General features: G+C 42.6%; 1 protein-coding gene across 14 annotated transcripts in view; it reads left to right on the top strand.

The window, feature by feature from the left end:
* The window catches only part of Atp8a2 (ATPase phospholipid transporting 8A2), a 532,902-nt gene that overhangs the window by 74,520 nt on the left and 445,596 nt on the right, over positions 1–12,786 (top strand). For 2 of the 14 annotated variants that reach the window (XM_039093997.2, XM_039094000.2), the window contains one exon: positions 5,547–5,631. The exons of the other annotated variants lie outside the window; for them this stretch is intronic. The gene's annotated coding sequence lies outside the window, so the exon portion shown is untranslated. The remainder of the gene's footprint in view (positions 1–5,546; positions 5,632–12,786) is intronic. 14 annotated transcript variants of the gene reach the window in all.

Raw genomic sequence — 12,786 nt, 5'->3', positions numbered from 1 at the left:
GCCTAGTCATTTCCCCACCATGGGCATTGCCCTGCTTGGCCGTGCTACCCTTTAACTTGCCATCCTGTGTGCTCATGTGAGGCTGGGCACACAGCTCCTGATAGTGTGTACTTGGCACTCTTTGTCCATGTCTTCTTAACCCCAGCATCTCTGTCCCGAGTGCACGTACTATTCCTAGCTCAAAGTGGACCTGGTTTTATTGACTAAGTTGAGGCGTGCTGACTTTAGTCACGTATTGATTTTTTAAAAACATTTTAGCCAGAATCTCCGTCCTCATGTACTGGCATAAAACCCCTCGTCTACTACTTAATCAGAGACTACAGAAGGAAAAGACGATTTAAAATTTAAAGAGGCTACTGAGAAAGGAGGGAGGGGGACTCCCTACTCTCAAACAACACATGGGATTCCTGTAGAGAATGGATGGGTACAGAGAGCAGTGGTGGGGTAGAGGAGGCAGTAGTGCTTGGTCAGTCAGTGGAAGCTCAAGAAACCCTATGGACCAAAAGTGTGGGATGCTGGAGGCAGGCTCCTTGTGGCCAGTCAGTAGGGTATGAGGTGGGCAGGGTGAAGAGCCAGGTTAAGCTTCCCTTGATAGACCCACCGCTCTGTTATTCAGTGGGACTTGGAGCAGCTGATCAAGTTGTAAGATGATGGGATATAGAGTAAAGGTAATAGGTGTCTGTGGGATTGAATGTTCTCCTTCCACCCTCCGTCTCTCTGTCCCTCCATCCCTCCGTCCCTCCCTCTCCCTTTCCTTCCTTCTCTCCTCTCCCCTCTCAGATTCTCTAGAGCCCATTGAGTCTCAAGAATCCCAAGGTAGTGTTGCTGCTGGTAGCCCTGTGCTTGGGCAGCCATCCATACTGGCTGCCATTGTCACTGAATGGCCCTCTTCTCCATGGGTCCAGGATGCCAACCTCTTCTCCTGACAGTGCCTTACTCACAGGAAAGCCAGCTAGGCTACTACAGAATGGACAGGGCCCACCTCTTACAACATTTGTGACTCAGTAGAGAATTTCATCTCCAAGGGGAAGGAGGGCGGAATACAGTTCTGTGTTAGTTTCTCAACTGCTGCCCGGCCCTCAGCAAGAGCGTTGCAGCCGACAGTCGTGCTGAACTAGTGAATTTGCTACTCTTGTAACTGGTGTAACTGGTCAGGGTAAAATGGCTCTCGTTGGGGCTCACAAGTTGGCTTTATCTGCAGGAACACAATCACGTTGCCAGCCTCACCTCATCTTCCAAGGAGACTGCGGTATTGAATCACCGGGTATTTTTATGATGTTTCTCACTGAGTGAAATATTTATTATGGGAAGGACATTATAAATTCAAAATTTATCTAAAACAAATCTGTCTGACTAGAGCTGAACACTATTTTTTTTCCGGCTAAGCAGAAAAGGGTGAGGAGATTGTTCTATGCTGTGTGGGGGGGAGGCGTAGAGATTGATACGATTTTTATTTTCTCCACCTAATTCTAGAGAACAGCAGGGCGGCTAGGAAGTTCCCAAGTAATTATTCACATGTCAAATGCTCATTTCAAATTGCTTTCCAGATGAAATGAGTCAAGTAAAACTTGAACTTTTTCTCTAATTCACATTTCCCCTCCTGTTTAAATACAGTAAAGACTTAGGTTTTGACGAATAACACTTTTAGCATAACTCAGTTTATTACGTCATTTCTCCTAGCTGCTGATTAAGAGGTGTTTTAATAGGATATTTTAGAGGCCCTCCACCTCTTTCTGTAAAGGTGATGTATATGAATTGTATGTATTTATGGTGCGTGTGACATTTCAGGTCAAGTATATCATGTGTAATGACCAGGTCAGGGTTGTGGGGATATTATTCAGGGAAACTGAAGCCCCCCCTCTTTTTTTCTGACAGATTTTTAGTTTTTAGGTTGGCTAAAATTTGGCTGCACTGGGGAGGGGGTTAACCATTTTTTTTTTTAGTTTTACTTGGTTTTACTCATTTATAATTAAACAGGTTTCCTGTAGATCAGTATAATTAAAGTGCTCCCTCATGTGAGAAGCCATGGCAGGTGATGTTAAGATTCTGCTCTGTGTATTTATAGGTTGTTATTAGTGTTCCTAGGGGATGGATGGTACCGGGCTTTGTATGTTTAAGTAGGCAATTATATCTTATCAATTGGATCTAAAAAAAAGTGTTCCCTCATAATAATAAAATAATTTCTTATGTTTCTCATTTATGGACAGTTGTAAGAAAATTCCTTACGATTCCTGTAAATCAAATCTGTAGACAAAATGAGAATCTTTTCACAGAATCAATTGTGACTTCAGAAGTTTGTGTTTGACCGTTTCCTATTTGACTGGTTTCCCCTCTGTGTATCCTTCCGTTTACTCCACTTGGTGGTTTTAATTATGTGTGCGATGTATGGCATGTGCATCTACTCTTCTAATATAAATATTTAAGCTATACACGTCTATATTTAAGCACATAATTTTTGGCATTTATTTACGTTCGGTCCATAATTGCTCCCTGCATTCCCTCTGAATGTTCCTTGATTTTCGAATGTCTGTGCATTTTTTCAAAGAGCTGTTGATCTCTTTCCAGCTGGAGCAGAGAATTCCTTGCAACCTCTCAGTGTTTTCCAGGAAGAGATGGTAGGGGACGGTACTGGTGGAGGACTGCCTTGCCAGGCAGTGTGCCCCTCCTGTGTTGGACAGTGTCCTACAGGTGTCCTTGGTGTAAAGGTGTAAAGGTGCTGTGTGGTGTTGCTGGCTTTGGAAGGTGTGCAGCTGTGTCTCGGTCTACTTCCCCACGTGGACAGATTCCTTTCCTCCCATATTTGTTAATAGATGCCAAATTATGTGTTTCTATCGTTGTGATAAGCACCATAACCAAAAGCAACTCGAGGAGGAAATGGTTTATTTGGCTTATAAAAGCAGGGAAAGCAGGACAGGAACTCAAGGCAGGACCATGGAGGCAGCAACTGAAGAAGGAATCCCGCTTACCACCTTGCTCGGTTCATTTTCTTAGTCAACCCGGGAGTTACCTGCATAGGGCTGGCACCGCCCACAGTGGGCTATGCCCTCCCACATCAATCACTAATCAAAAAAACATCTCACAGGCTAGCCCACAGGTCAGTCTTACAAAGGCATCTTATCACACGTGGTACCCTCTTCTCAGATAACTCTAGTGAGTGTTAAATTGGCAAAACCAAAGAAACAAACAAAAGCACTAAGGGTTGTTCATTCCTCTTGGGAAACTGACCAGTTTATCATTATGAACTAAGTCTTTAACTCCGGTAGTCTCTCTTACTCTAAAATCTTCCTGACTTCCTGGTCCTTTGGCTTTTACAATCTTTCCGTTCCCTCTTCAGTGATGTTCCCTGAACCTTTGGTGTAGGATAGCAGTTATAAGGTACATGTGTCAGTTGCCTTGAACACGGCAGTCTGCTGAGCTCTGCATTTTGATCCATTGTGGATTTCTGTAGTGGTCTCCATCTGCTACATAAAGAAGTTTCTTTAATGACTAGCGAGAACTACACTTATCTGTGGATAAGGATGAGGTTTTAGAATGGAGTTAGCAGTTATCCTGATTTAGGAAAGTAGTAGGATCTCCTCTAGGGCCCACGACCTTTCCAGCCACTGATGCTTGGCGAGATTTACAGTACCAGCCATGAATTTCCTCTTATCGAGGGGGCCTTAATTCTAATCATACAGCTGTTGTTTATCTCCAAGATGCACCTTGAGGATATCTTGACGGACTGGTCATTCTTGTGGACCATAGGTTTTATAGCTGTGTAGGAATTGTCCAGTCATTGGCAAGTTGCATAACACCACCTGATGCTATGAGAGTTAGTCCTGAGAGAGGAGGTTCTTGGTCAATTCCAGATCAGTTGCTCAAAGCCTTGTAAGTGAAGTATGTGAGTGTCTGCAATAATAGAGCTGTACCTTCCAGTCCTAGGAGAAGCCGAGGGCAACCGCACCAGAGTCTTCCAGTGGCTCGTGCTAAGGAATTAAGTTAAATTCAAGATTCAACAGCGTTAGGGAACTCCAGGCGAATAAGCTCAGGAGCCCTTTATTGAGTTTTCTGAAGCTTTTATGATAGTTCAGGGTTCAAAACAGAGGCAGAGAAACAATGAACACCATACAGATAATCAGATATGGTCATTATATAGCAGTTCTCATGGACCAATAGGTTGCTTATGCAATGTGCTTTAGTGTGCCTAGCTGGGTGGCTGAAGGGGAGGGGAGGAGGAAACACCTTGCCTGGGGCATTCCTCAGCGTGGGGAGGCAATCCTCTCGGGAGTAAACAAAGCTCTACAGGGAGAGGGCTCACGCAGCAGGAGAGTGTGGGAAAGTCTCTTATATGCAGGTTACATAACAGTCTACATTGTGATGGCTCTCTTGAGTCCTCTGAACCAATGTCACCAAGGGAAGTTTCAATGCCTGGCACTGAGGTTTTGTTAGATAGTCTATGTCTTTTAGGGAGGACATTATCACCCTGGTGACTTGACTTCATCCTGATCATCACCCTGATCATCAATGTATATGTACTTATATATATTATATATGTATTTTTAAATAGGCATGAAATAAAGTTTCCCTATGGCTTCCCAAACATCCTTAATGCCATTTAGTCCTATCCCTTTGTTCTCTAGTATTACCCTCTGCTCCCTTCCCCAGTTAGAGTCTCCTTTTGTTTTCCCTATTTCTTCCTTTCTCATCTCAAGAGCCCCTCCCCCATGGTCCCTTTCTACTTTCCTGGTTTCTGCGGTTACTCCAGGTTATATACTCACAACCAATGATGGGAGCCACAAGTAAGAGAGAACATGAGATATTGTCTTTCTGGGTTACCTCACTCAATATAATGTTTTCTAGTTCTATCCATTTACTTGCAAATTTCATGATTTCCTTTTTCTTTAAAGCTGGATATAACTTCATCATTATATACGTATATATTTTTCACTATCCATTTATTTGTCGAATGAAATTTAAATTATTTCCATTTCCTAGCTCTTATGACTAGAGTGGTAATGAACACGGCAGAGCAAGTAGCTAGGCAGGACATGGAATCCCTCGGGCGCATTCCCAGGCACCGTATAGCTGAGGCCTTAGAGGGTCTCTCTTGTTGTCAAGGAGCACCATGGAACACTAGGAGAGGAAAGGGTTTATTCTCCCTTATACTTTTATATCACTGTTCATCATTGAGAGATGTCAGGGCATGATCTCAAACAGGGTGGGAACGTGGAGGCAGGAGCTGATGTCGAGGCTGTGGAGGGCTGCACCTCAGCATGCTTTCTCACAGAACCCAGGACCACCACCAGCCCAGGGCTGGCCTCACCACGATGGATTGGGTCCTTCCCCATCAATCACTAATTTCAAAATGCCCCATAGAGTTGCCCGCAGTGAGAGCTTATGGAGCTGTTTTTCTCAGTTGAGTTTCTCTCCACTCAGGTGGCTAATTTGTGCCTAGTTTTAAGTCTAGCCAGCACACTGGGACATAACCGTAGATCTACTTTTAACTTTTCAAGAATTCTCTCTATGGATTCTCATAAAGTCTGACCAATTTGCTTTCCTCCTAACAGAGACGAAGTGTGTCCCTTCCCCATGTCCTTGCCCACATTTGTGACTGGTTGGGTTGTTTTCTTGATCTTGGCCATCCTGACTCGGGTAAGATGAACTCTGGAAGTCGTTTTAATTCACATTTTATTTTAATTCTTAAGGATATCGAACCTCTTTTTAGATATTTCTTTTTCATCTTTGTTCATATCTGTAGTTATCTTTTAAATTGGCTCATTAATTGTTGGCCTTAATTAGTGACAAATGGAGTGTCCCATTCAGAAAGTCCTTTGCAGCACCTTAATCTGTTTTTTTATTCAATTTTATTTTTCACTCATTCACTTTACACCCCACTCACCTCCCCCATCCCCAGTCAACCTTTTCTACATTCTTCCCTCCCCTCTCCCCTTCTCCTCTGAGCAGGTGGGGTCCCCCTAGGTATCCCCCCACCCTGGCACTTCAAGTCTCTGCAAGGCTTGGTGCTTCCTCTTCCACTGAGGCCAGACAAGGCAGCCCAGCCGAACATATCCCACAGACAGGCAACGGCTTTTGGGATAGCCCCCATTCCAGTTGTTCAGGACTCACATGAAGAGCAGGCTGCACATCTGCTACAAATGTGTGGGGAGGCTTTGGTCCAGCCTGTGTGTGTTCCGAGGTTGATGGTTCAGACTCTCAGAGCCCCAAGGGAAGGGTACAGGTTAGTTGATTCTGTTGGTCTTCCTATCCCCCTCAGGACCCACAATCCTTCCTCTATTCTTCCATAAGAGTTCTGAAGCTCCATCTACTGAGCTTGGTTGTTTAAGATTTTACATCAAGGCCTTCGATTCATTTGGATTTGGGGGGCAGAATGACAGATACGGGTATTTTAATGCTTCTATGTGTGGACATTGAATTTCTCCAGCACCATTTGTTGAGGCTCTAAAGTGTGCATTTTTGGCATCTTTGCCAAGTATCAGATGGCTGCAGTCTTGTGTACTCAAGTTTGGGTGTTCTATTTTGCTTAATTGATCTACATGTCTATTTTATGCTGGTACTATGCTGGTTTTATTATTAGAGCTCAGCCATATAGCTTGAAATCTGGTATAATAATCCCCCCAATATTGTGTCTTTGGCTCGGGATTCTTTTGGCTTTGTGGGGTCGTTTGTGGGTTCAATATGATATGAATTTTGGGATCCTTTTTCTATTTCTGTGAACAGTGCCATGGGGAATTGGATTGAGGTGGCAGTCACTATATAAATTGCCTTTCCCAGCATTAGTCTGTCAGTTGTGAACACGGTAGGTCTGTCTGTCTTTTAGTGACTTCCTCAGTGTTTCTTTAGAGATTCGACATTCTCGTTCTGGCGGTCTTTCAGTTTCTTTGCTATGTTAGTTACTAGGTACATTTTAGGCTACTGTGAGTGTTAACTTCCTATTAATAAATGGAATCTCATAAAACTGTATAGGGAAGGAAACATTAAGTAAAAAGAAGCCCATCGAGTGGGAGAGAAACATTGCTGGCTGTACATCTAATAGATGAAACACTATTGTGTTTCCGTGGTCTTCTTTTGAGTATGCATGTTATTGGCATAGAAAGTAGAAAAGCTACTGGCTTTTTCTAGTTGATTTTATATCCTGCCACTTTGCAAGCGTCGGTCATTTCTAGAAGTTTTAGGATGGAGTGTTTGTGATTTCTTATGTATAATATGATATTTGTCTGCAAATAGGGCTAATTTGATTTCTTCACATCCTATTCATCTCCCTTTACTTTCTTCTTGCCTTATTGCTCTGCCTAGTGCTTTGAGCACCATATTGAAAAGCAGTGAGAACAGTAGACGGCCCCCTCTCATTTTTTGTTTCAGTGGGATTGGGTTGTTTCCCCTCCATTTAGGATGGTGTCTTGCTTTTATTGTATAAAGCATTATTATGTTGAGGTATCTTTTCTTCGGTCCTAGTACTCCCTTTAGGAATTTATCATGAAGGCAAGTTGGATTTTGTCAAAGGTCTCTGCAGCATGTATTGAGATGATCACATGACTTTTGCCTTTAAGCCTATTTATGTGATTGTTTGCATGTGTTGGCTATGTATGGTAACCTATCCCTTTATGCCTTGGAAAAGGCAACTTGATAGTAGTGCGTGACCTTTTTGATACATGCCTGAATTCAGTTTGCAAGTAAGTGTCTTACTGAGAAGATTTCATCGGTGTTCATCAGGGATATTGCCTGTAGTTTTCTTTTGCTGTTGTGTCTTTACCTGCTTTTGGTATTGAGAAATGCTAGCATCACAGGTGTTTGGAAACATCTCCCTCCCTCCCTCCCTCCCTCCCTCCCTCCCTCCCTCCCTCCCTCCCTCCCTCCCTCCCTCCCTCTCTCCCTTCCTTTCTTTGAATAGTTTAAGAAGGACTGGATGTAGACCTTTGAATGCATGGCATCTGCTGTGACTGTATCTGGGCCTGAGCTCTTTTAGTTAGAAGGTTTTAAATTACTATTTTTGAGCTCTCTCCTAATTCGCTATAGATCTGTTTAAGTTGTCTTTTTATGACCTGACTTTGATGATTTTCATGAATCTAAAACTCCATGTCTTTTAAACTTAATGGAGTTCAGATTTTTAAAGTATTTCATTATAGTATCTAAAATGCTTTTTGGTGTCTGTTTTAATGCTTCCGTGTCCATTTCTGAGTCTGTTAATATGGCTCCTTTCTGCCTTTCTTTTTATCAGTTGGGTCAAGGATCTGTCAATCATATGGATCAGTTCTTAGATTTGTTGATTCTTTTTTTTTTTTCTTTTTTTCAGAGCTGGGGACCAAACCCAGGGCCTTGCGCTTGCTAGGCAAGTGCTCTACCACTGAGCTAAATCCCCAGCCCCGAGATTTGTTGATTCTTTATATTGTTTTTCTTGTTTCTATTTCATTAATAAATGGCCTGATATTAATTATGTCTTCCAATCTACCAGATTTGAGCTTAGTTTATTCTTGTTTTTAACACCTCCTTGAGTTGCGCCATTAAGCTATTTCTTTGTGCTCTTTCTGATGGTTTTATGGGCACTTAGAGCTGTGAGTTCCCACTCAGGGCTGCTTCCATGGGTCGCAGAGGCTTTGCTGGTCTCCCACTTTCATTTAATTTCAGCAATTCTACATTTTCTTTCTTGATTTCTTCTTTGACCCACTCAGTAATATGTTGTTCAGTCTCCATGAGTTTGTGCACTTACTGGAGCTCCTTGCTATTGACTTTGATCATTATTGCTTTGCGGTCAGATAGGTTACATGAACTTACTCACTTTTTTTCAGATTTTTTTTTTACATATCTTGTGGTCTCCTTTAGAGAGGCTCCCATGGGCTGCTGAGTACACTGTATATTCTTTGTTGTTTGGTAGAATATCCTGTACATAGGTGTTAGGTCCATTTGGTGATGTCATCTAATTCTGGTGCTTTCTGTTTACCGTCAGCCCAGATGACCTGCTTGTTGGAGAAAATGTGTTGAAGTCACTGACTGTTACAAAGTTGGAGTTAAGCTGTGTTTTGTGGTCTAGTAGTATGATTTTTATCAAACTGGGTACGCTAGGGTTTGGTCCATATGTTTAGGGTTGTAATGTCTTTTGGGGTAATTGTTCTCTTGATTAGGTTGAAGGATCCTCCTTTATCTCTTCTGATTGGTTTTAGTTTAAAGTCTATTTTGTATGTATGTATGTATGTATGTATGTATGAATGTATATATGTACATGTGTATGTATGTATGAATGTATATATGTACATGTGTATGTATGTATGTGCTTTTCTTCCCTATTTTGTATGTATGTATGTATGTATGTATGTATGCATGCATGCATGTATGTACATGTGTATGTATGCTTTTTTCTCTACTATGTATGTACGTATATGTGTGCGTGTATGTATGTATGTATGTATGTATGTATGTATGTATGTGCTTTTCTTCCCTTGTAAGTTTCCAATTGGTTCATATGAACTAATAGCTACATTTGTATAAATCATATGTTCATATAGTATGCTTAAGAAATATGCAAATAAAGATGCAGATGAGCAAACGTTTCCACGGAGTTCAGATAAATTACCGTAGGGCTGAGTGTTTAGCTCTCAGCAGCAGCCATTCAACAGATGTCTTAACACACAACAAAGGGACAGCAAGAGACTGAATTATTCATTACCTAGCTCAAGGCTCTGTGAATGATGAATTGTGTGTGGAATGTAGTTAAATTATATTCCTTTTAAGAATTCCATTTGGGAAGATTGGCTTTGAGTTTAGAGACCCAAATATAAAGAACTAGAGATATGAAGGAGTTCCAGCTGAGGTCACTGTAGGCAGAAGGAACAGGAATGGACTAGCCATATATGAGAGATAGCAGAGAAGGCCTTGCATTTAGAGTAGAGTCTAGGACTTCATGGTGGGGGCTATGGCTCGAATGAAGCCTCTGAGGTGTAAGTTGGAGATCTCATCGCCAACACAGCGTCACCAACACAGGGGTGTGGAGAAATAGGCTTTCAGGAGGTGCCTGGGTTATGGGAGCTCAGCACTCATGAGTGGCCCCATGACATCACTGTAGGAAAGGTTCACCATTCTGATAGTGAGGTCTTTATGCCCTTACTCGCTCTCGCTGACCCATATGTAATGTTGTATGATGTGATAGCAAGAAGACTCTTGCTACATAGGCAGCTTCCAACAGGGAGTTCCCAGATGCCAGGACTATCAGGAAAACACATTTCTGTCCATTATAAATGAACACGTCTGAGGTTTTGCTACACAACCATAGAACTTATGAAGACAAAGAGGCGTTTGCTGTCTGCTTGAAGTGCCTCGTAAGCTGTCAGTGCGATTCGATGGGCGATGAACTGACTTGGCTTTGCAGTTTGAAAATGCTATTGGCTGCTGTGTGGCTGTCAGTCTTGAAGGAAAGGCTGAGAAGAGGCTGAGCGAGTTACTGCAGCGTCCGTATGGGGAGCCATGGCGTGAGGTGAGGTTGGATGAGGAGGGCAGTGGTGAGATTAGAACCCATTCACAGGGAGGGGAAGGAACAGCTAGGATTCTCTTAGAGATCTGGGATTAGGAGATGAATCAAAACGTTTGGAAGTAATTGCAAAGGTAAACATCACACTACTCCTAATTCAGGCCAGTTGTTACCAAGATCTGTCATTATAGTCCCATACAGAATAAGGACAACACATTCACTCATTTCAGTACATGGTACATGCCAGGGATTAGAGAACAACATGGTCCTGCATTTTAAAGAAGGAGAAGGAGAAGGAGAACAGAGAGGAAGGAGAGGAAGGAGAAGAGGAAGAAGAGGAGGAGGAGGAAGAAGAAGAGGAAAGAAGAGGAGGAGGAAGAGGAAGTTTACTCACTATACCTAACTAAGAGATGGACAGTAAAGGCAGTGTATGGAGTATGGAAAACTATATTCTCTCTCTCTCTCTCTCTCTCTCTCTCTCTCTCTCTCTCTCTCTCTCTCATCAGCACAGAGTAGTTATGCATTTTTATGGGATGTATCATGTCACTGTTTGCCATGTTTAATGGTCAGATCAGGTTGACTAGAATTTCATCGCCCAAAACACGTGTCATTCTTTTGTCCTTAGGGGCATGAAAATCCTCTCCTCTAGCTGTTTTGAAACACACAGTCATCAGCCATCATTTCTCTGCTGTGCCTTCCAACTTTTTTGAGTTTCTTGTCTTCCTCTTATTGGAGTAAAGGATGAAATTGTCACCACCACACCACCATCATCACTGTCAATCATCGTCATTACTATTTGAACTATGTGTTTTTAAATATGGAACCACCCTAGGTTGGAATTGCAGACAGTATTTTTATTCTTTGGATTTGGAGCGACTGCAAAGGTCCGTGTGTAAAGGGCTATGTCACCCACTAGGTGCTATTAGGAGGGAATGGAGTCTCTAAGAAGTTGGACCACACTGGGAGTCTGTTTGTCACTGATGTCAGAGGGGATTGTGTGGCTCCAGACTTTCTTCTTCTCTTTCTGTCTTGTGTACTGGCTGTGAGGTGAGTAGTTGGGCTCTCCTACACATTTCCAGTGTGTATTAGGATAAGGTCACAGGCCCAATACAAAAACTCACTGAAACTGCCAAGAACTGTGAGCAAAAAAAAAATCAGCTTTTCTTCATATTTTATTTCTCTGGTGTTTGTTATAGTGTCAGAGAGCTGACCGTCATGAATGTGGTGACTCTAGGGTAGGTTATCATAATGACAAATGTCACAGGTCATGTTGGAGTGTCTGCATGTATGCCGCTATTGTGGTGATGTTTCTGGTTAACTGTAAGTGGAGCAACTTAAATAGTATCACTTACGTGTCCTATCTGATTATTTTTGAATGAGTGTTGGGGTTGAGGTGCAGCCCCATGATAGAGGCCTTACCTAGCATGCATAAAGCCCTGGGTTCCATCCTCAGCACCTCATGTACATACATAATAAAAGTAAATATAATGAAGAAGTCCTACTTGCAAAGATTTCTGGGTACTAGATATAACATTGTATATTTGAATAACATTTGCATGCTTTACACAGTTCTTAAACAGTGGGTCCAAGGAAAGTAAATAACTACAAATACTCTTACTCTTCACCTTGCTGGCCTGCTTAGCAACATGGCCTGAGTTGAATACATGCAGGAGGTTAAAAGCCAAAAAGGAACGATTTCTTCATCAGGGTGAGAGTGGATGATAGTCAAAGGGAGCACCGCGGAGCAGTGAACCCTCTCAAGAGTAAGGACTGTCCTCAGGGGAGAGAGCGCCTAAGCTGTGGCAGGAAGAGCACAGACTGAGGAAGAGGACTTCCAGGTTGGGGGGGGGGCAGCACTCGCTGTTCAGTGCCGTGAGTTCTTCCGCTCTTAATTTTCTACACCAGATCACAAGATCATTAGATGCAAGAGGATGGCTTTCCAAACTGGATTTCTAAGAGTGTATTTAATTATACAAAACTATGACTTTTGCTGTGGCATGTCACCTAGGATGTACTTTGATCCCACTGACTCATTGCCCTCTTTAAGCCCTGCCCCATTCCAATAGTCTATTTCCCCTTTCATGTCTTTTTTTCCCCCAAACTTCACAGAGTTGTCTAAGTCAGGCTAATGTTCCTCGGCATCAGCCCTCTGCTTCCACCCACTTCCCCCCTAATGGTTTGACTTGGTTCTGCTCTGTGGAAGAGAAACACTCTATTGGGGGTGTATGCACATCCACATATATGTGCATCCCACTTTCTCTACCCATCCAGCTATTGGTAGCACTTGGCTGGTTCTAAGGAGACTGTGACCGTGACTCATTGGGTGGTGA

Source organism: Rattus norvegicus, chromosome 15, assembly GCF_036323735.1.
Source record: "Rattus norvegicus strain BN/NHsdMcwi chromosome 15, GRCr8, whole genome shotgun sequence".
Classification (NCBI taxonomy): domain Eukaryota; kingdom Metazoa; phylum Chordata; class Mammalia; order Rodentia; family Muridae; genus Rattus; species Rattus norvegicus.
Note: the sequence above shows the minus strand (reverse complement) of the source record. Positions and strands in the feature narration are given on the sequence as shown.